This window comes from Lipotes vexillifer, unplaced genomic scaffold (genome assembly GCF_000442215.2).
Source record: "Lipotes vexillifer unplaced genomic scaffold, Lipotes_vexillifer_v1.1 scaffold40, whole genome shotgun sequence".
Taxonomy (NCBI): domain Eukaryota; kingdom Metazoa; phylum Chordata; class Mammalia; order Artiodactyla; family Lipotidae; genus Lipotes; species Lipotes vexillifer.
This window is the reverse complement of record NW_006771578.1, coordinates 1,450,643-1,474,460: the sequence shown is the minus strand read 5'-3', so window position 1 is coordinate 1,474,460 and position 23,818 is coordinate 1,450,643.

Genomic DNA, 23,818 nt, shown 5'->3' with positions numbered 1-23,818 from the left:
CAGTTTTTAGAACAGTTTTAGGTGTTACAAAAAAATTAAAAGGAAGGTGCAGACATGTATAGTTTGCCCACACACATGCATAGCCTCCCTATTATCAACATCACTCATCAGAATGGTATAATTTTTACCAAGTATGAACCTACATTGACACATCATAATCACCCACATCATAATCACTCAAAGTCCATAGTTTACCTTAATGTTCACTTATGGAGTTTTCCATTCCACGGGTTTGGACAAATGTATGATGGCATATATCCATAATTATAATATTATACAGAATTTTTTCATTGCTCTAAAAATCCTCTGTTCTCTGCCTATTCATATTTCCCCTCTCCTCACCCCCTGCCCCTCACTAGCAATCACTGATCTTTTTATTATCTCCATAATTTTGCTTTTCCTATAACGTCATATAGTTGGCTCATACAGTTGGCTTCTTTCACCTACTAATATGCACTTAAGATTCCTCCATGTCTTTTCATGGCTTAATAGCTTATTTCTTTTTCGCACTGAATAATATTCCATTGTCTGGATGTACCACGGTTTATTTATTCACCTACTGAAGGACATCTTGGTGCTTCCAAGTTTTGACAATTATGAATAAAGCTGCTATAAGCATCCATGTGCAAGTTTTCGTGTGACATAAGTTTTCATCTTCTTTGGATAAATACCAAGAAGCAGGATTGCTGGATCATATGGTAAAATTATGTTTAGTTTTCTAAAAAACTGCCAAACTGTCTTCCAAAGTAGCTGCACCAACAATAAATGAGAGTTCCTATTACTCCACATTCTCCTCAGCATTTGGTGTTGTCAGTGTTCCAAATTTTGACCATTCTAATAAGTGTGCAGTATCTCATTGCTGTTTTAAGTTGCATTTCCCTGATGACATATGACATGGAGAAACTTTTCATATGCTCATAGTACTAAGTATATAGATATGCTGATGGCTAAGATTTATTAGAGCAAAACCAGCAAAGGGAAAAGGCACATGGGACAAAGTCTAGAGGAAACCAGGTGCAAGCTTCCTAGAGCTCTCGCCTGGTAGAGTCACTCAGGTGAGCTTAATTCCACCATGGTTGAATTGTGACAACGTGTGAACTGTTGTCTCCGGGGGAACTCGTTTGAGACTCAGTCCTCAGACTTTTAACTGGGAGTCGGTCACGTGGCAGCCTCTGCGTAACATGTACCAAAATTCCAGACTCCCAGAAAGAAAGCAGGTATTGAACACAAACCACGTGGTTTACCCAGACAGTTTAGGCGCAGTGAGCAGCTCTCATCAATTAGGGAATGGCGGGAATGCTCCCCAGATCCAGGTTCTGATGCCAGCTAAGGGCCAGCCTTGTAAGCAGGCCTTTCTAAGGAGAACAGTGTCAGGCCTGCCATGGTAACTCTTTTCTGCACATGGACACAGTAAAAGTTATTATGTATTTAATAACTTTATAATTAAATAATTATGTGTTCAACCAAAGTTATTATGTATGCATATTGGGCCTGATGTCATGCTAGTGGCATCTGTCAGTCACAAGTACAGCTGAATGATTTTTAAAACAACTGAGCAAAGTATATGATATGGTCATTATTCATTGACTTAGTGGTTCTCAGTTACATTTATTAATTCACACTTCTGTTGTAGGACTTAATGATTGTATTGACTTATTGGTCTTGTTCCTAAATAATGGCAATTTTGTAACAAAATTATCTATAGTCGGACATCAGTACTCTTGAATAAAATGGCTAGTTCTTATTTCACAAAGAAAGGTGCAGTATGTTTTAGTTTTAGAAGTTAAGCTAAATCTTTAAATGACTAAATTAGCAGGGAATATTGTCAGAGCAGATGAATCTAGTACTTTTAACAGTTGATTTATGCAACTCATCTCGGGAGGTATAAGAGTGAAAAGTCTACATTTGAACATAAAACCAAAAAATTACATGGCTTGAAACTTAGAAATATTGCTAAAATGAATAAATATTATTAATAAAAATGTGAGTTATAACTTGAAAAAATCAGTTGACTATATTTATGAGTGGCTCTTTCTGGGCTTTATGTTCTGTTCTATTAATCTGTTATTTGCCAATACCAAATTATTTTTTTGAATTGAAGTATAGTTTCTGTACTATATTATGTAAGTTATAGGTTTACAATATAGTAATTCAGAATTTTTAAAGGTTACACTCCATTTATAGTTATTATAAAATATTGGCTATATTCCCCATATTGTGCAATATCAAACCATCTTGATTACTTACTGTAGCTTTACAGCAAGTGTTGAAGTTGGGTTGGGTAGTGTCAGTTCCCCAACTTTGTTCCTTTCCTTCAGTACTGTTTTGGCTATTCTGGGACTTTTTCCTCTCCATATTAACTTTAGAATGAGCATGGCCATATCCATTAAATAACTTGCTGGAATTTTGATTAAATCTACAGATCAAGTTGGGAAGAACTAACATCTTGACAATATTGAGTCTTCCCACTCATGAACATGGAATACATCTCCATTTATTTAGTTCTTCTTTGATTTTATTCATCAGAGTTTTATAGTTCTCTTCATATAGGTCTTATACATTTTTTTTTTTTAGATTTATACCTAAGTAGTTCTTTTGGTGGGGGGTGCTAATGTTAATGATATTGCATTTTTTATTTCAAATTTCACTTGCTCATTGTTTGTGTATAGGACAGCAATTGACTTTTGCATATTAACATTATATCCTGGAACTTTGGTATAATAGGTTATTAGCTCCGAGAATTATTATCAATATTTTTAGATATGAAAGAACCTTGTGGTTAAATTTTGCTTTTTAAATCCTTATTTCTTTAAGACAATACAAATGAAATTATATGGTGTCTGAAATTAACTTTAAAATAATCCAGCAGGGGATAAGGGGCTGGGGGAGGAATGGAGAGGTATAGATGAAATGAGAATGACCATATGTTTATAACTGCTGGAGCTGAGAGATGAACACATGGAGGTTCATCATATTATTCTCTCTTCTTTTGTGTTTGTTAGGAAATTTCTGTAATTAAAATGTTTTTTTAAAATATGAAGGAGGGGCTTCCCTGGTGGCGCAGTGGTTGAGAGTCCGCCTGCCGATGCAGGGGACACGGGTTTGTGCCCCGGTCCGGGAAGATCCCACATGCCGCGGAGCGGCTAGACCAGTGAGCCATGGCCGCTGAGCCTGCGCGTCCGGAGCCTGTGCTCCGCAACGGGAGAGGCCACAACAGTGAGAGGCCCGCGTAACACACACACACAAAAATAATAAATAAAATATAAAGGAGGAGGAGGAGAAAAGAAAGGGAAAGGAAAAGAAGAGAAGAGAAGGGAAGGGATGGGGAGGCAGGGGAGGGGAGGAAGGGAAAATTTCACTCTCAACAGTATTCTCTATCTGGGCTCTCACTGGGAGAATTAACCCAGTTAGCTCTCTCAATCTCATTTCCTTTATTTGGTTTCATGAGCTCCCCAAACTCCTTGATTGAGTAACAACTAAAGTATTTCCCTTTTTCCCAGTTACATCTTTTTTCAAGAATTCAACCTTTCTTCACAGGTAAAAGTTCATTCTCCATCTCTATCTATACTCTCAGTGTGTATGCCTTCATTTTGCTTTTACTTTTTCTCATTGATGTTTTGATTGTAAGATCAAACCTCTTTCCAGTTTTCTTTCCTCAATATATCACTAAGCAAACCAAGTTCCAAATGACAGAGTGTCCTGGAAGGAAATCTTGAAATTGTTCCTACTAGCCTTTGGTTCATAATGAGGATGGTTTTGTTTTGAACTCTACTCCAGCTTAAAAATGTGACATAGCTCCTTTGGAGAAATTCCATATTCCTCTTTGCCTGTTGCACTACCCTTCCATGGTTGAAGCTGTAGTTGGGATAAATCCACACCGATGAGCAGAATTGCTAAAATACCCATTTCAGAGCCAATTTACAACCCAGAGGTAGAGGTTGTATATTTCCAAAATCCTATAAGGGAGACTTACGAACCCAAGAGACTATCTGTAAGATTTGGAACTCATCTGGAGCTGCTACTCAGGCCTGATGCTAACAAACTGGAGGTCAGAATGAACACATTAGTGTCCTGTGCCCCAAGCACTATATGGAGAAAAAAGACACTATGAAAGTAGCAATCATTGTTTCTACAAATGTCTAAAAAGGCCTCACAGAGTGAAGACCACATGTTTTGAGGTGGCATTTAACCAGAACTCTGCTTCTGAGCATCCCGTGCCTTATGTACCAGCTATGGCTGTACAATAAACCACTGTGAGCTGCCCCAGCCCAAGCTGACCACTGAGTCTTACATTGAGATCCTCAGTCTCCCTAGGTTGCCTTTTGCTGCCCACATGCCCATCTTATGTATATACCTGCTTCCCAGCCTATTTTAGAAGTCTTTTAGATCTAAAATCCTATTCTGCTCCCCTTCAGAGTGCTGACTGATAAAGCAAACACTTAAAGATCAGATAGCCAATTGTATGAATGGTTTAGCAGGGCTTCTGCTAAAACATGCTGGAGACTACAGCTTTGACCTGAAGTTTTCTTAGATCTAGGATCTGCATATTTACCCTGGGGCTGTGTCCAAGTTGCAGATAGGACTCTGTGTCCACTTACCCAGTCACCTGCAAGGACCAGGCTACACTGTGTAATGTCTCCAGCAGGGACTGATGCCCGTGGAAGGGCGCTACCCAGGTGGGCTTACTGCTTGGCCACAGAAGTGCAGGTAAGCCTGTTTGTACCTGAGAGCCCAGGGGGGGGGTCACAGAGATTAAGGTGGCCCCCTCCTCTTTTTATGGGCACAGTCCTCACAACCAATAAGGCCCAGTGAGTATCACGCTCTGTCCACAGCATGTGGAGGGAGGGGCACAAGCTTTCTCACCAGAACTATTCTGAGAGGACAGAAATATTGGTGAATGCGTCCTTCTCTCTGGGCCAAGATGGGATCATGTGAAGAAGAGAAATTTTTCTTTACAACTTTTTTATTTTAAATTGAAGTATAATTGGTTTACAATATTGTGTTAGTTTCAGGTGTAATACTGCCTTCACAACTCTTAAGTTTGAGGTTTTAAAATTGAGGAAACTACAGTGGGAAGGCCAGAATTTCAAGTGAGTCATCTAATCAGAGAAAGTCACAAATTCAGAAACTTTCCTGAAAAAAGTCATAGAACTCTTTGATTTTACTATTGATAAAATAATATAATTGATACTTTTGTATAGTAATGCTTCTCACAGTTTTTCTGAACTCTGAAAATTCCATCCTTGGAAATACAATCTTGTATTTTAATATCTCTGCAGTAATAGAATTTGCACCCAGTAGGACCACTCTATTATTTATCAAATACTGTGGTTCTCAAAGCGAGGTGTGGACCAGCAGCATCAAGCATGGCCTGGAAACTTGTTAGAAATGAAAATCCTTCCACTCCAGACCACTGCATACGTAAGAAACTCTGAAGGGGTTGAGCCCAGAAATCTATTTAACAAGCCCTCCAGATGGTTCTGATGCTCATTATAGTTTGAGAATGACTGGTCCAAGAGATATCTTGATAGATGTATGAATTGATAGAGTAATAAATGACTCATATCATAAAGTAAAAGGAGCAAATATACAAATGAAAAAGTGCCAAAGCCTGGTTTAAAACTCATAAAATAACTGGTATGGAACATCACATGTAAGTAATAACACACATGCCAAATCCTCAAGGCGACACCCAGTCTCATAAATTGGATGCCAATATGTTCTTCTTTAAGAAACAGTTGTGTGTAGCCACTGCTATCGTTTTTTTCCCTTTTTTTTTTTTAATTGTGCAGAAAGATAGTAAACATCCTGCTCATTTTCACAGGCATTGCATCACTTTCATTTCCAAGGGTTCAGCATTAGCGTCTCCCTGTGGTATCTTGCAGGACTGGCTTCCTATCTCTTCCTTCATCATTCATCCAACTTCTCCTCCCCTTCATACACTCTGCTTCACCAAAAGCCACTGTTATTCTGAAACTATTGGATGTGGTTCTGCCCACAATGTCACTAAGAGCTTTGACACAACAGACACAAAGATGATTATTAATCCAGACATCTAGGACAACACACAGTGTTTTCTTATTCCTCTAACCTCATTTTCTCCTACCTCCTCTACTCTCAAGAAGTTCCTCCTGACACAGTGTCTCCTTTCTCCATTCCTTTGTCCAATTCTAGCTCAACACTCCAGTCCAAGCATCCTAGTGATGTCTCTGTGATTCCATGCTTGTCCCATTCTCATGCTTTCATCTCTTTCTTCTCCATATTATCTCACTTTCTTCCTTCTTTTCCTTTCTCTTTCTCTTCTTAACTTTCCCTCGCTCCTCTGTATTCTTCATTGGTTCCCTCTTTTTCCTTGTTCTCTTCTCTTCCTCCACCCTTCTTTCATCATATTTCCCCTTTCAGTGTAGCTTACTCACGAGAGACTGAGCCACCTGGGAGGCAGACAGGAAACACTAGAGGTGCTCTTGGAACACTGAGGACACTAGGTGAAGGGCCCTGTCCTGTGCTCGGTGCTCTTGGCAGTAACAATATTTAGAAGCCAGGGTTGGCCTGACAAGTACGTTATGCACATTTCTTTCCTGGAGTTTACCCAGTTTAATTCTTCCAGTTTCAAGCACTTGACTTCTCTGGCTTCATTTTCCTATCTCTCCCCCAATCAAATTACATTACATCCTGAAAATATCTGTTTTCTAAAACAGGCAAGATTGTCACCTCACTCCCCTGTTCTAATTATCATAAAACTGTTGCAGAAGAGGTAGTTAACAGGGACTTCCCTGGCGGTCAAGTAGTTAGGACTCCATGCATCCATGACAGGGGGCACGGGTTCAATCCCTGGTCGGGAAACTAAGATCCTGCATGCCACACGGCACGGCCCAAAACATAATGGTAATAAAAAAAAATTTTTTAATAAAATTTAAAAAACTTATTTGTTAAAAAAAAGAAAAAGAGGTAGTTAACAAATAAAATGTACATATACAACAGCCTTTAGAACATCAGGTGGCAGAGATTTAAATATCTTACAAAATTCTCATTTTCCCAGGGTGTGTGCTATTCCCATAAGTTCATAAGCCTCAACAAGAATCCAGAGGGTTTATCAGAGTTCTACTATTTAGGCTTTCTGGGAAGCCATCTGCTCCTTGTCGTGACCAGTAATAATCCATTAATAATGTTTGATAATTTTCTCCCATTTACAGTGGACTTCTGCTCAGGAACATCCCTGTTTCTTGCTGAACACCACCTTCATTCCTCAAATTCAGCTATATGTCCTCTTGAATCCAGTGCCCACTGCTGCCCTTAGGAATAGCAGAACTGGACAAAAGTGTGCTCTTTGTCACCTCTCAACAACCTACCCTTTAGTATTTTACAAAATGTATTTGACATAGGTCCTGCAACTTTGTAGTATGTGTCGTAGGTGTCCCTGACTTAGTTGTGCTTATTGTTTCCTGGTTTTTACAGACAATACTAATAGCTAACATTACTGTTACAATACCATTTCATACAATCCGCTTAACCACCCAATGAAGTTGGTACTATCATTACGTCCTTTTACCACTTGAGGAAGTTAAACACAGAGAGCGCCACTTGCCCAAAGTCCCATGGCTAGGAAGTAGTAGAGCTGGGGAAGGAAATCTCTATACCATCCATCTCTGGATTTGAAAATAAAGATAGTAATGATATAGACTTAATTAAGTCCTTTTTGTATTTCTGTTTGAGCTTTTTTTTTCCTTTTCCTCTCTTTGATCTCATGTCATGTAAATCTTACTAAGTCGGAATTTGGATAAAAGGCTTTGAAATGGATAAATTTTTTCTTGAAAATAACACCATTAATTAAGGGCCAAGTTTCTTTTCATTGAACATAACATTATTAAAATTGCCAGAACATTTTCTTGGGTTGAAGGTGGAGGGAGATTCTCAGCAGCACAATTCTGAATGAAGGTTTGATCACCGATGATTTTTCTTCACTTCCTTTTTAAAGCATGAATCCACTTCCTGTTTAGGCAGTTAGATATTCTCCTTACTTTGCCCCTGTTTTTTTCAACATGTAGTATCAAAAGAACCCCCTTTTTACTGCTTATAACAATGTACATCAGGAAAATAACAAAGTAATATGACCTCCTTTCTTTTATGCCAGGATAGGATGATGCTTTCAGTGTGTGTCTTAGTTTGGGTAGCTGTAACAAATTATCATAGACTGGGTGATTTATAAACAACAGAAATTCACAGCTCTGGAGGCTGGAAAACCCAAGGTCAGGGCACCAGCGGATTCAGTATCTAGGGAGACCTCCTTCCGGTTCAAAAACCGCCATCTTGCTGTGTTCAAGTAGTAGAAGGGACTAAAGAGCTCTCTGGGGTCTCTCTTTTTAGGGCTCTAATCCCATTCATGAAGGCTTCACCCTCATGACCTAACCATCTCACAGATGCTCCACTTCCAAATATCATCACATTAGGGATTAGGTTCAACATATGAATGTGGGGGGCACACAAAATTATTACACAGTATAGAGCAGTGTGTAAATAGACTTAAGTTCATTACTGGTAGAGAATATTATTTCCTTGTCCTCTTCTAATGTTGTGCAAAAAGGCATTTTATTCACAAGGATAAAGAGTATAAAGTACATGGTTAGCTGGATCTTAGTTTGAATATACATATACTATGAAACTTTAAATGCTTAGGGCTTAGGGCTCCCTTGGGCTGTGTCATGTCCTGCATATCAAACTTACATGAGAAAGCCAATTACGCACCGGACTGTTAGATTCTTTGATTTTTAGTTCTGAGTCTGCCACAGGCATATGTGTCTCTGAGAAAGTCTTTGAAAAACCTTGTTTTCACTTCTACCCTTGTAAAATGAGATTTTACAATCTGCTAGGGAAATTCTGAGGATTAAATATCAAATGATAGCAAAGCACTTTGAAAGTACTAAATGGGGTTATTAATAATTTAAGAGAGAAGCAAGCCTTTATCTGAGTTGTTGAAAGGAATATGTGGCATATTTATTTCAATCACTTATCATTTCATTGAAATTTCCTCTACCTTGAGCTACACAGAAAACATCTGATTCCCTTAAAAACAGGACTTTAAAATTAGTTCTCTTTTTCTTTTTGGGGGGGGTGCGTGGGCCTCTCACTGCTGTGGCCCCTCCCACCGCGGAGCACAGGCTCCGGACGCACAGGCCCAGTGGCCACGGCTCAGGGGCCCAGCCGCTCCGCGGCATGCACGATCCTCCCGGACTGGGGCACGAACCGCGTCCCCTGCATCTGCAGGTGGACTCTCAACCACTGCGCCACCAGGGAAGCCCTAAAATTGGTTCTTTTTTTATAGTTTTTCAAAGTACTGCCACAACAGTTATCTTGTTGGATCCCCAGAAAACTCCAGGAGATATAAATAACATATTGTATAGAAATTTTATAGACTACAAGGAATAGAATACCCTACAAATACTTGTTTAAATCAGTAGAGGTTTATTATTCTCACTTAAGGCAAAGCCCAGGGGTAAGAAATTCAGGGCAAATGCACAGACTCAATTGTGTGACCACTGTCTTTTTCCCTCTATCGTCTTTGGTGAAGTGACTTGTCACCTCATGTTTACAAAATGGCTGCTATATGACTCCAGGCACCATATTTATTTTTAAGGTAGGAGAGAAGGAAGGAGGGAGTCCTGTTAATTATATCTTTTTTTTTTAAATAAGGAAAACAAAAGCTTTTCTAGAAGCTACTCCAGAGTTCCACTAGAACTGGATCATATGATCCCTGCTAGGGCGAGAGAAGGGAGGGCAGTAAGTGTATGGCTTTCTATGCTCTGTGGCAAGGAAGAAAGGGGCTGGGAACATTTGGGGAACCCAACGCTAGTGCTGATGAAAAATGACAGGCATTAAAAAGTCAATTTTTCAAGGTGGCACAGCAGAGGAGATTAAAACAGATCCGAATCGCTCTGCTCAAGTAGAAAAATCTAACAATAAATTGAAAAATCAACTGAAATTCTTTCGGGGGTGATCACACTGAGGACTACTCCAGGTACCCTTACTACATGACCCCAGTGCACTCCCGTAACAGTGCAGCAGCAGAGGAATGGCCTTCTCCCTTGGGCACATGATGAACTTGTTTGTTGTTTTTTGAGGAATCATCCTTTATCAGCAATCCAACTCCTTAGCCCGCACCCTCCTTTTCTTGTTCCCCTCCATTATATAGAGAAGCTCAGCAAGGTCACATGGAATAAGTTGGAAAAATTAACCACTTGACAGAGGACTACCATGGGGAAGATAACTTCTGTGGCTTCCTGTCTGAATCAGTCAGAGTGTGGCTGCAAGAAAAGGAGCTGAAAGGATACAGTGTAGGAAATTGGGTGCTTCCGTTAGTGGTGTAGGGGCTGGAGGAATTACTCCCAAACAAAGTCATGCAACAAGCCCTCCAAGAGAGCTGCTACCTCTGACACGTTCGGAAATGTGGGGCTTCAGGAGTTGACGTTTGGGTTGGTTGACCTCAAAACCCACTGCCACCTACTGCGATCCAGGGATCAAGAAGCTGCAGCCACTGCCCTCCACATCACAGCTGCCTCTCAACACACATGGAGCTAATGAAGGGATGCTGGACTTCTCCAGAAAAATCTCAAAATCCTCGCAATGATGTTAGCCAGTAAGATCCAAAGCAACAGGAAGATGGCATCCATCTCATGTCTACCTTAAAGACTCTGCATAAGTGCATCAGATTAAAGAGTTAATCTGTACCCAGAATACCAGCTGTGTGGAAGATTAGGAAAGGTAGGTTTCAGTGTGCCAGTCTCTGCGTAACTCCAAGCACATGCGGAGGAGTTTGGAACTAAGGCTGAAGGCCAATCTACCATATCCATAACATCCCACCACTCCCAAATATCGATGGAGACAGGAACCAAAGGGCAATAGAAAGGAGTCTCCCATTAGCATCTAACTTTTGGCTGGGACTTGCTCACACTTGATGAATTTAACTTGATTGTAAGTTCCAGTGACAAAGACTTAATTTAGGATAAATTCTACAGGATATCTGATCTGATGTCTGGAATATAAAAGCAGGAGTCATTATTCATTGAGGACTCATTTTGTGCCAGCCACTATTATTAGTGCTTAGCATGTAATTTATTAAAACCCACAATAACCCTGTATGGCAGGAAATGTTGTTAGCGCCGGTGTTTGGACGAGAAAACTGAGGCACAGAGAGACTACTTGCTAAATGTCATAAAGATGCCAGTGGTGGAGCCACATTGAGCAGAGCCATCCGGCTCCAGAGTCCAGTTTTCTAACAACTATAATGTATTGCTGCTCCATAAAATTAGTTTACATTTAAAGCCATACTGGATAAATTTGCCCTTCACAGTCTCCCCTTCAATTTACTATTAACATCCTGCTGGCTCCCTAATCAATTGATCTTGATGATTTTTATTAAAGATCCAAGATAGTATCATTAGAAGAATTCCTGTTCAGCTAATCCTGTTTGACACTGATTCGCATCATAAAATTAGACCTACTTTTTGCTTGAGATTCTGAGATTTAAACTCACACAGGAAGCAATTTATTATTTTCCTAAGAGTTTCCCCAAAGTCCTAAGAGAGGACTACTCATTTTGCAATTTTCTCTTCTCAGATAATAGCCCCGATTCTCTGGAGGAGTCCCTAGGGCCAAATATTATAGGACCCTCCCTTTAGGCACATTTGATTGGTCCAAAGTTGTTTATAGGATATTGAACCCTGTAACTAAGAAAAGAGGCTTAGTTCTTCTTAAAGGGCCAAGTTAGGAATTGGGAATTGGGGAAGCATACCATGCAAATGAAGCCAAAAGACCTAAGAGAATGATATCCAGAAAAAAAGAAGCAGCAATGACCAACGGATGGGGAGAAACTGATATAGAGGGAGGAAATTGTGGAAGTGACCAATCTGATTCTAGCTGTGCCCGACACCAAGCTGTATCCCTGCCTTTATTTCATGAAAGTGCCTCAGAGGTCTTCTCAAAAACTTCCAACAACTTCCCCTCTGTTCTAGTTATTCATTCATTGCTGTGTGACAATAAACTATCCAAAACTTAGTGGCCTAAAACAATGTATCATTTATTTTGCTTATAAATCTGCAGTTTGGGCAGAGCTGGGAGGGGACAGTTTGTCTCTGCTCTAGTCAACACCAGTTGAGATGGCTTGAAGGCTGGGGGCTGGCTCACTTAATCCCAAGTCTGGCAGTCGGTACTGGCTGCCACCTGGACCTCAGTTGGGGCTGGGGTGGAAACACCTTTACAAAATCTTTCTAAGGTGCTACTTGACTTCCTTACAACAATGTAGCTAGATTCCAGGGGCAAGCGTCTGTAGAGAGAAAGAGAGACTTGAGCAGCTATATCACCTTTTATGACTTAACCTTGATATTCAAATAGTCGTCACATGGTTCCAGGCCCACCCAGATTCAAGAGGAGTGGCAGCATCCTATTGTAAGAAGAGTTCGTGAGATGGGATACGTTGATGTAGCGACCTTTGGAAAATATAATCTGCCACATCCTCTGTAAAGTGATATCGTGTTACTGTGATGGAATAAATATATGTTTGGTCTTTGTCTGTGGTTCCTGGCACACAGCTCCTAAAACCCTTAGAATCTCTGGAGCCAAAGGGTGTCTCTTGTATGCTAATGAGATGACTGCTGACTGAGGGCCCCTAGATAGCTTCAGGATGGGGTCTGGTTGCCAGAAAGACCAAGGCACTACTTGAGGGTTGGAAATTTCAGTGCCATTGCCTAACCTACAGGAAAGGGACAGGGGCCAATGACTGAGTGAATTCCTGAGTTACACCCTTTATAATAAACCAGTAATCGTAAGTAAAGTGTTTTCCTGAGTATTGTGAGCTGTTCTAGCAGATTATCAAACCTGAGGAGGGAATTAATGGGAACCCCCAATTTATAACTGGTTGGTCAGAAGTAAGGTGATCCAGAACTTATCAATATAATTGGTGTCTGAAGTGGGGGCAGTACTACCCTGAGAATGAGCCCTTAACCTATGGGGTCTGTGCTAACACTGGGTAGTTAGTGTCAGAATTAAAATGAATTGTAGAACACCCAGTTGATGGCTGAAGAGTTGGAGAATTTGTTGGTGCTGCAAGAACACCATGCATTTTATGTCAGAAGTGTTGTAAGTAGAAACAGTTCACAGTTACTTAAAAGTGTTTGCTACTTATAAACAAAAGTGTGTGTAAGATTTAAATAGATAATATATTTGTGTGGTCCAAAAGTCAAACAAAAAATAATTTGTGTATTTGTATCTGTGTAGATAGAAACAGAGTGAAAAATGTCACTCCCTCTCCACACCCGAGACCTCCAGGTGACAACATATGCTATCAGTTTCCTGAGCTATTTTTTGCTACTATAAGAAAATGCTGTACATAAATAAAGACCTTCCCTTCAACTATTCTATACATATAGTAGCCCCCTTTCAATACTTTGCCCTTTTAACTTATATTTAGAGATCATTATGTATCTATGTACATTTTCTCAGTCTTTTTTTTAACATCTTTATTGAAGTATAATTGCTTAACAGTGTTATGTTTGTTTCTGCTGTATAACGAAGTGAATCAGCTATATGTATATATATATATCCCCATGTCTCTTCCCTCTTGAGCCTCCCTCCCACCCTCCCTATCCCACTCCTCTAGGTGTTCAAAAACCACTGAGCTGATCTCCCTGTGCTCTGCGGCTGCTTCCCACTAGCTATCTATGTTACATTTGACAGTGTATATATGTCAATGCTACTCTCTCACTTCATCCCAGCTTACCCTTCCCCCTCCCCGTGTCCTCAAGTCCATTCTCTACACCTGCATCTTTATTCCTATCCTGCCCCTAGGTTCACAAGAATCACTTTTTTATTTTTAAGTTCCATATATATGTGTTAGCACACAGTATTTGTTCTTCTCTTTCTGACTTATTTCACTCGGTATGACAGACTCTAGGTCCATCCACCTCACTACAAGTAACTCAATTTTGTTTTTTTTTTATGGCTGAGTAATATTCCATTGTACATATGTGCCACATCTTTATCCATTCATCTGTCAGTGGACACTTAGGTTGCTTCCATGTCCTGGGTATTGTAAATAGTGCTGCTATAAATAGTGCAACATTGTGGTACATGTCTCTTTTTGAATTATGGTTTTCTCAGGGTATAATGCCCAGTAGTGGGATTGCTGGGTCATATGGTACTTCTATTTTTAGTTTTTTAAGGAACCTCCATACTGTTCTCCATAGTGGCTGTATCAATTTATATTCCCACCAACAGTGCAAGAGGGTTCCCTTTTCTCCACACCCTCTCCAGCATTTATTGTTTGTAGATTTTTTTGATGATGGCCATTCTGACCGGTGTGAGGTGATACCTCATTGTGGTTTTGATTTGCATTTCTCTAATGATTAGTGATGTTGAGCATCCTTCCATGTGATGGTTGGCAATCTGGATATTTTCTTTGGAGAAATGTCTATTTAGGTCGTCTGCCCACTTTTGGATTGGGTATTTTGGGTTTTTTGATATTGAGCTGCGTGAGCTGCTTGTGTATTTTGGAGATTAAGCCTTTGTCAGTTGCTTTGTTTGCAAATATTTTCTCCCAGTCCGAGGGTTGTCTTTTTGTCTTGTTTATGGTTTCCTTTGCTGTGCAAAAGCTTTTAAGTTTCAGTAGGTACTATTTATTTATTTTTGTTTTTATTTCCATTACTCTAAGGGGTGGGTCAAAAAAGATCTTGCTGTGATATATGTCAAAGAGTGTTCTTCCTAGGTTTTCCTCTAAGAGTTTTATAGTGTCCAGTATTACATTTAGGCCTTTAATCCATTTTGAGTTTATTTTTGTGTATGGTGTTAGGGAGTGCTCTAATTTCATTCTTTTACATTTTTCATTCTTTGTAGTATAGTCTGAAGTCAGGGAGGCTGATTCCTCCAGCTCCATTTTTCTTTCTCAAGATTGCTTTGGCTATTCAGGGTCTTTTGTGTTTCCATACAAATTGTAAAATTTTTTGTTCTAGTTCTGTTAAAAATGCCACAGGTAGCTTGACAAGGATTGTGTTGAATCTGTAGATTGCTATAGGTAGTAGAGTCATTTTCACAATGTTGATTCTTCCAATCCAAGAACATGGTATATCTCTCCATATGTTTGTATTGTCTTTAATTACTTTCATCAGTGTCTTATAGTATTCTGCATACAGATCTTTTGTCTTCTTAGGTAGGTTTATTCCTAGGTATTTTATTCTTTTTGTTGCAGTGGTAAATGGGAGTGTTTTCTTAATTTCACTTTCAGATTTTTCATCATTAGTGTATAGGAATGCCAGAGATTTCTGTGCATTAATTTTGTATCCTGCTACTTTACCAAATTCATTGATTAGCTCTAGTAGTTTTCTGGTGGCATCTTTAGGATTCTCTATGTACAGTATCATGTCATCTGCAAACAGTGACAGTTTCACTTCTTCTTTTCCGATTTGGATTCCTTTTATTTTCTTCTCTGAGTGCTGTGCCTAAAACTTCCAAAACTACATTGAATAACAGAGGTGAGAGTGAACAACCTTGTCTCATTCCTGATCTTGGAGGAAATGGTTTCAGTTTTTCACCACTGAGAATGATGTTGGCTGAGGGTTTGTCATATATGGCCTTTATTAAGTTGAGGTAGCTTCCCTCTATGCCCACTTTCTGGAGAGCTTTTATCATAAATGGGTGTTGATTCTGTAGAAAAGTTTTTCTGCATCTATTGAGATTATCATATGGTTTTTATCCTTCAGTTTGATAATATGGTGTATCACATTGATCGATTTGTGTATAGTGAAGAATCCTTGCATTCCTGTGATTAAACCCCACTTGATCATGGTGTATGATCCTTTTAATATGCTGTTGGATTCTGTTTCCTAGTATTTTGTCAAGGATTTGTGCATCTATGTTAATCAGTGATATCGGCCTGTAGTTTTCTTTTTTTGTGACATCTTTGTCTGGTACTGGTATCAGGGTGATGGTGGCCGCATAGAATGAGTTTGGGAATGTTCCTCCCTCTGCTATATTTTGGAAGAATTTGAGAAGGATAGGTATTAGTTGTACTCTAAATGTTGGACAGAATTCACCCATGAAGCCATCTGGTCCTAGGCTTTGGTTTGTTGGAAGATTTTTAATCACAGTCTCACTTTCAGTGCTTGTGATTGGTCTGTTCATATTTTCTATTTCTTCCTGGTTCAGTCTCAGAAGGTTGTGCATTTCTAAGAATTTGTCCATTTCTTCCAGGTTGTCCATTTTATTGGCATAGAGTTGCTTGTAGTAATCCCTCATGATCCTTTGTGTTTCTGCACTGTCAGCTGTTACTTCTCCTTTTTCATTTCTGATTCTATTGATTTGAGTCTTCTCCCTTTTTTTCTTGATGAGTCTGGCTAATGGTTCATCAATTTTGTTTATCTTCTCAAAGAACCAGCTTTTACTTTTATTTATATTTGCTATTGTTTCCTTCATTTCTTTTTCATTTATTTCTGATCTGATCTTTATGATTTCTTTCCTTCTGCTAACTTTGTTTTTTGTTGTTCTTCTTTCTCTAATTGCTTTAGGTGTAAGATTAGGTTGTTTATTTGAGATTTTTCTTGTTTCTTTAGGTAGGATTGTATTGCTATAAACTTCTATCTTAGAAGTGCTTTTGCTGCATCCCATAGGTTTTGGGTCATTGTGTTTTCATTGTTATTTGTTTGTAGGTATTTTTTGATTTCCTCTTTGATTTCTTCAGTGATCTCTTGGTTATTTAGTAGTGTATTGTTTAGCCTCCATGTGTTTGTATTTTTTACACTTTTTTTCCTGTATTTGATGTCTAGTCTCATAGTGTTGTGCTAAGAAAATGTACTTGATACGATTTCAATTGTATTAAATTTACCCAGGCTTGATTTGTGACCTTATATATGACCTATCTTGGAGAATGTTCCATGAGCACTTGAGAAGAAAGTGTTGTTTTTGTCTTCTGTTGTTTTTGGATGGAATGTCCTATAAATATCAATTAAGTCTATCTGGTCTAATGTGTGTTTTAAAGCTTATGTTTCCGTATTTATTTTCATTTTGCATGATCTGTCCTTGGTGAAAGTGGGGTGTTAAAGTCCCCTACTATTATTGTTACTGTCAATTTCCCCATATATGGCTGTTAGCATTTGCCTTATGTATTGAGATGCTCCTATGTTGGGTGCATAAATATTTACAATTTTTGTATCTGCTTCTTGGATTGATCCCTTGATCATTATGTAGTGTCCTTCCTTGTCTCTTGTAATAGTCTTTATTTTAAAGTCTATATTGTCTGATATGAGAATTGCTACTCCAGCTTTCTTTTGATTTCCATTTGCATAGAATATCTTTTTCCATCCCCTCACTTTCAGTCTGTATGTGTCCTTAGGTCTGAAGTGGGTCTCTTGTAGACAGCATATATACGGGTTTTGTTTTTGTATCCATTCAGACAGTCTGCATCTTTTGGTTGGAGCCTTTAATCCATTTACATTTAAGGTAATTATTGATATGTACGTTTCTATTCCCATTTTCTTAATTGTTTTGGGTTTGTTATTGTAGGTCTTTTCATTCTCTTGTGTTTCCCGCCTAGAGAAGTTCCTTTAGCATTTGTTGATTTGAGGAAGAGAGGAACCAAACCAATAAACAAACCCACCAATGATAATAAGCACTAAATACTAAGCTAAGATAAACATAAAACCAGAAACAAATTAGATGCAGAAAGCAAACCCCAAGTCTGCAGTTGCTCCCAAAGTCCACCACCTCAATTTTGGGAACTTTTGTTGTTTATTCAGGTATTCTTAAAATGCATGTTTTATCAAGTTCATCGTGGAGATTTAATCTGCTGCTCCTGATGCTGCACGGAGAAATTTCCCTTTCTCTTCTTTGTTTGTACAGCTCCTGGGGTTCAGCTACGGTTTTGTCCCCGCCTCTGTATGTAGGCCACCTTCAGGCATCTATTCCCCACCCAGACAGGAGCGGGTTAAAGCAGTGGCTGATTAAGGCTCTCCTGCCCACTGAGGCTGGGGAAGGGGAGGGGTACGGTAGTCATGATCGGAATGCAGGGCAAGCCTGAGGAGGCAGAGGCTGGCATGACGTTGCAACAGCCTGAGGAATGCCATGTGTTCTCCTAGGGAAGCTGGACCTGGATCATGGGACCCTGGCAGCAGCATGCTGCACAGGCTCCCAGGGGTGTGTGGATAGTGACCTGTGCTTGCACACAGGATTCTTGGTGGCAGCAGCCTTAGCGGTTCATGCCCATCTCTGGGGTCTGAGCTGATAACCACGGCTGGTGCCTGTCTCTGAAGCTGGCTCAGGCGGTGCTCTGACTTCTGTGGGCACAATGTGAAGGAATCCCCTCTCCTTGTGAGCCCTGAAACAAAGGTCTCCTGCCTCTCTAGCAGGTCCAGACTTTTTCCCAGACTCCCTCCTGGCAAGCTGTGGTGCTCCAGCCCCCTTCAGGCTGTCTTCACACAGCCAACCCCTGTCCTCTCCCTGGGGTCTGACCTCCAAAACCCAAGCCTAAGCTCCCAGCCCCCACCCATCCTGGTGGGTGAGCAGACAAGCCTCTCAGATTGGTAAGTGCTGGTCAGCACCGATCTTTCGTGCGGGAATCTCTCCACTTTGCCCTCCGCACCTCTGTTGCTGCGCTCTCCCCCATGTCTCCGAAGCTTCCCTTCTGCCCACCCCACGTCCCCGCCAGTGAAGGGGCTTCTTAGTGTGTGGAAATGTTTCCTCCTTCACAGCTCCCTCCCCGAGGTGCAGGTCTCATCCCTATTGTTTTGTCTCTGTTTTTTCTTTTTTTTTTTTTTTTTGCCCTACCCAGGTATGTGAGGAGTTTCTTGCCCTTTGGGAAGTCTGAGGTCTTCTGCCAGCGTTCAGTAGGTGTTCCGTAGGAGTTGTTCACATGTAGATTTATTTTTTATGTATTTATGGGGAGGAAGATGATCTCCACATCTTATTCCTCCACCATCTTGAAGGTGTCCCCCTTCTCAGTCTTTTTAAGGCTGCTTAGTATTCCAATGTAGGGATGTAGTATAATTTATCCAGCCCCTGATCTATTAATAAACATTTAAGATTGTTTCCAATAAAGCTATTAAGAACAACTCTACAATAAACTTCTACATCTGTCTAAACCATTAGCCAGATTTATCAAGAAAAAAAGGGAGAAGGTTCAAATCAATAGAATTAGAAATGAAAAAGGAGGAGTAACAACTGACACTTCAGAAATACAAAGGATCATGAGAGATTACTACAAGCAACTCTATGCCAATAAAATGGACAACCTGGAAGAAATGGACAAATTCTTAGAAATGCACAACCTTCTGAGACTGAACCAGGAAGAAATAGAAAATATGAACAGACCAATCACAAGCGCTGAAATTGAAACTGTGATTAAAAGTCTTCCAACAAACAAAAGCCCAGGACCAGATGGCTTCACAGGCAAATTCTATCAAACATTTAGAGAAGAGCTAACACCTATCCTTCTCAAATTCTTCCAAAATATAGCAGAGGGAGGAACACTCCCAAACTCATTCTACGAGGCCACCATCACCCTGATACCAAAACCAGACAAGGATGTCACAAAGAAAGAAAACTACAGGCCAATATCACTGATGCACATAGATGCAAAAATCCTCAACAAAATACTAGCAAACAGAACCCAACAGCACATCAAAAGGATCATACACTATGATCAAGTGGGGTTTAATCACAGGAATGCAAGGATTCTTCAGTATCCGCAAATCAATCAACGTGATACACCATATTAACAAATTGAAGGAGAAAAACCGTATGATCATCTCAATAGATGCAGAGAAAGCTTTCGACAAAATTCAACACCCATTGATGATAAAAACCCTCCAGAAAGCAGGAATACAGGGAACTTTCCTCAACATAATAAAGGCCATATATGACAAACCCACAGCCAACATTGTCCTCAACGTTGAAAAACTGAAAACATTTCCACTAAGATCAGGAACAAGACAAGGTTGCCCACTCTCACCACTCTTATTCAACATAGTTTTGGAAGTTTTAGCCACAGCAATCAGAGAAGAAAAGGAAATAAAAGGAATCCAAATCGGAAAAGAAGAAGTAAAGCTGTCACTGTTTGCAGATGACATGATACTACACATAGAGAATCCTAAAGATGCTACCAGAAAACTACTAGAGCTAATCAATGAATTTGGTAAAGTAGCAGGATACAAAATTAATGCACAGAAATCTGTGGCATTCCTATACACTAATGATGAAAAATCTGAAAGTGAAATTAAGAAAACACTCCCATTTACCACTGCAACAAAAAGAATAAAATATCTAGGAATAAACCTACCTAAGGAGACAAAAGAACTGTATGCAGAAAATTATAAGACATGGATGAAAGAAATTAAAGATGATAGAAATAGATGGAGAGTTATACCATGTTCTTGGATTGGAAGAATCAACATTGTGAAAATGACTCCACTACCCAAAGCAATCTACAGATTAAATGCAATCTCTATCAAACTACCTCTGGTATTCTTCACAGAACTAGAACAAAATATTTTACAATTTGTATGGAAACATAGAAGACCCCGAATAGCCAAAGCAATATTGAGAAAGAAAAACGGAGCTGGAGGAATCAGGCTCCCTGACTTCAGACTATACTACAAAGCTACAGTCATCAAGACAGTATGGTACTGGCACAAAAACAGAAAGATAGATCAATGGAACAGGATAGAAATCCCAGAGATAAACCCACGCACATTTGGTCACCTTATCTTTGATAAAGGAGGCAAGAATATACAGTGGAGAAAAGACAGCCTCTTCAATAAGTGGTGCTGGGAAAACTGGACAGGTACATGTAAAAGTATGATATTAGAACACTCCCTAACACCATACACAAAAATAAACTCAAAATGGATTAAAGACCTAAGTGTAAGGCCAGACACCATCAAACTCCTAGAGGAAAACGTAGGCAGAACACTGTATGACATAAATCACAGCAAGATATCTTTTGACCCACCTCTTAGAGAAATGGAAATAAAAACAAAAATAAACAAATGGGACCTAATGAAACTTCAAAGCTTTTGCACAGCAAAGGAAACCATAAACAAGACCAAAAGACAAACCTAAGAATGGGAGAAAATATTTGCAAATGAAGCAACTGGCAAAGGATTAATCTCCAAAACATACAAGCAACTCATGCAGCTCAATATCAAAAAAACAAACAACCCAATCCAAAAATGGGCTGAAGAGCTAAATAGACATTTCTCCAAAGAAAATATACAGATTGCCAACAAACACATGAAAGAATGCTCAACATCATTAATCATTAGAGAAATGCAAATCAAAACTACCGTGAGATATCATCTCATACTGGTCAGAATGGCCATGATCAAAAAATCTACCAACAATAAATGCTGGAGAGGGTGTGGAGAAAAGGGAACCCTCTCGCTCTGTTGGTGGGAATGTAAACTGATACAGCCACTATGGAGAACAGTATGGAGGTTCCTTAAAAAACTAAAAATAGAACTACCATACGAACCAACAATCCCACTACTGGGCATATACCCTGAGAAAACCATAATTCAAAAAGAGTTATGTACCAAATGTTCATTGCAGCTCTATTTACAATAGCCAGGACATGGGAGCAACCTAAGTGTCCATCAACAGATGAATGGATAAAGAAGATGTGGCACATATACACAATGGAATATTACTCAGCCATAAAAAGGAACGAAACTGAGTTATTTTTAGTGGGGTGGATGGACCTAGAGACTGTCATACAGAGTGAAGTAAGTCAGAAAGAGAAAAACAAACACTCTATGCTAACACACACACACATATATATATAGAATCTAAAAAAAAAAAAAAAATGGTCAGAAGAACCTAGGGGCAAGATGGGAATAAAGACACAGACCTACTAGAGAATGGACTTGAGAATATGGGGAGGGGGAAGGGTAAGCTGTGACAAAGTGAGAGAGTGGCATGGACATATATACACTACCAAATGTAAAATAGATAGCTAGTGGGAAGCAGCCGCATAGCACAGGGAGATCAGCTCGGTGCTTTGTAACCCCCTAGAGGGGTGGGGTAGGGAGTGTGGGAGGGACGGAGATGCAAGAGGGTAGAGATATGGGGACATATGTATATGTGTAACTGATTCACTTTGTTATAAAGCAGAAACTAACACACCATTGTAAAGCAATTATACTCCAATAAAAAGATGTTAAAAAAAAAAATACATCTGTCACTTTGCCTGGGTGTGAGTATATTTATAGGATAAATTTACTGGAAGTGGGACTTATGGGTCAACAAATACATGCATTGTCAACTTTGTCAGATTTTGCCAAATCTCAGCACCAGTTTTGAGGGTATGTGTTTTCCAACGTGTTCCCTAACACAGCATGTTATTAGGGTCCTCTTGCCCACCACCCAGCAAAGCCAGTCTACTGACACCTGGTTGTGGTGAGGGAAAGTACAGTGTTTGCTGCAGGTGCCAAGCCAAGAATACAGGTGGCTCATGCTCAAAAGACCCAACTCCCTGATGGTTTTCTGGGAAGCTTTTTTAGAGGTAAAATTTAGGGGTAGGGCTGCAGGGTGTGTGACTTTCTTCTGGCTGGTTGGTGGTGAGGTAACAGAGTGGTGTTCCAGGAATCTCATGCCAGGCTTCTGGTTGGGGTCTGGGGTCCAAGTTTGGTTCTGTAACAAAACCTGAGTGAAAAGTGATTCCTTTTGTTATTTTCTTCCAGTGTAAGCATAATATGTAGGTTTTGTTTGCTTTCTTGTTCACTTTTATTCACCTTAGAGTAAGTACCTTAGAGTAAATTATAGACTAAGATTGAACAGAGTTAATAATGTGAGTCTAAACACTTTGGTATAAAAAGGGAATATTGATTGTTTCTCCTGCATGAGTAAAACATAATCTGGGAGTAGATGTGTGGACAAAATGAAGATAACTAAGACTTGTTATCATTAAACAGATACATTAAACAGCAAATAGCACAGTGTTCCCTTTGTGCAATGACAGCATTCATACTAGAAGGAAGAGGGTCTTCTGGGCAACATGCTAATGCTGTCACTGGCCCTCTATGGGTTCCCTCTTTGAGTTCTTTTTCCCACTCTCACTTGTAACACAAAAGTGAGTTGTAGCTAAGATGTCAGCTTTTGATGCTTAAGATTTTGCTTTCACCAGTGTGGAGTTTAAACAAGGGTCCTTTGAAACCCAAGAACCTTACAAATGCTGACATGAATGGCAGAACTTGGATATTAATAGCTCTTGAGTGTGTGATGGCAGGATGGGAAAGGTAGGACCACTGACCAAGACAGGAAGGGGTGCTTCCAGATAGGGACAGCCAGGCTAGCATAGACCTTCAGGGTTGAAGATAAAAATAAGGAGCAGGGTACCATTTTCAAATATCACCCAGTGTCGTTTCTGTGTAATTCAGATGTTTTTTTCCTCTTCAGCTCTTCATCATAAAGACAAATCCAGAAAAGCAACAAACTGGTAAGACCTGAAGTTAAGAAGACTTGTTTGAACTTTTTTCCTAGCAAGACTTTTTTTCGTACTAATAACCTGACTTTTCAATGTTTTTATCAAATATCCCACAACTTGGTTTTCACACATCAGGATCTAAAGCTGAAAGATCAGACAAGGAGGAAAAAGGTCAAAGCTCAAAAGGAGAAAGCTCATCCAGAAGCTAGAGGGAGAAAGTGAGTTTCCCAAAAGTTCTCAGGAAGGCAGGCTCTGGAAAATTAGAAAACAGTGGGACAAATTCCCTTCTCTCCCTGTGAGGACCCTGGGAAAACTGCCAGCCTGTCATTACTGCCTCCGACAGCCTTGGCAAGGCAAGGTAAT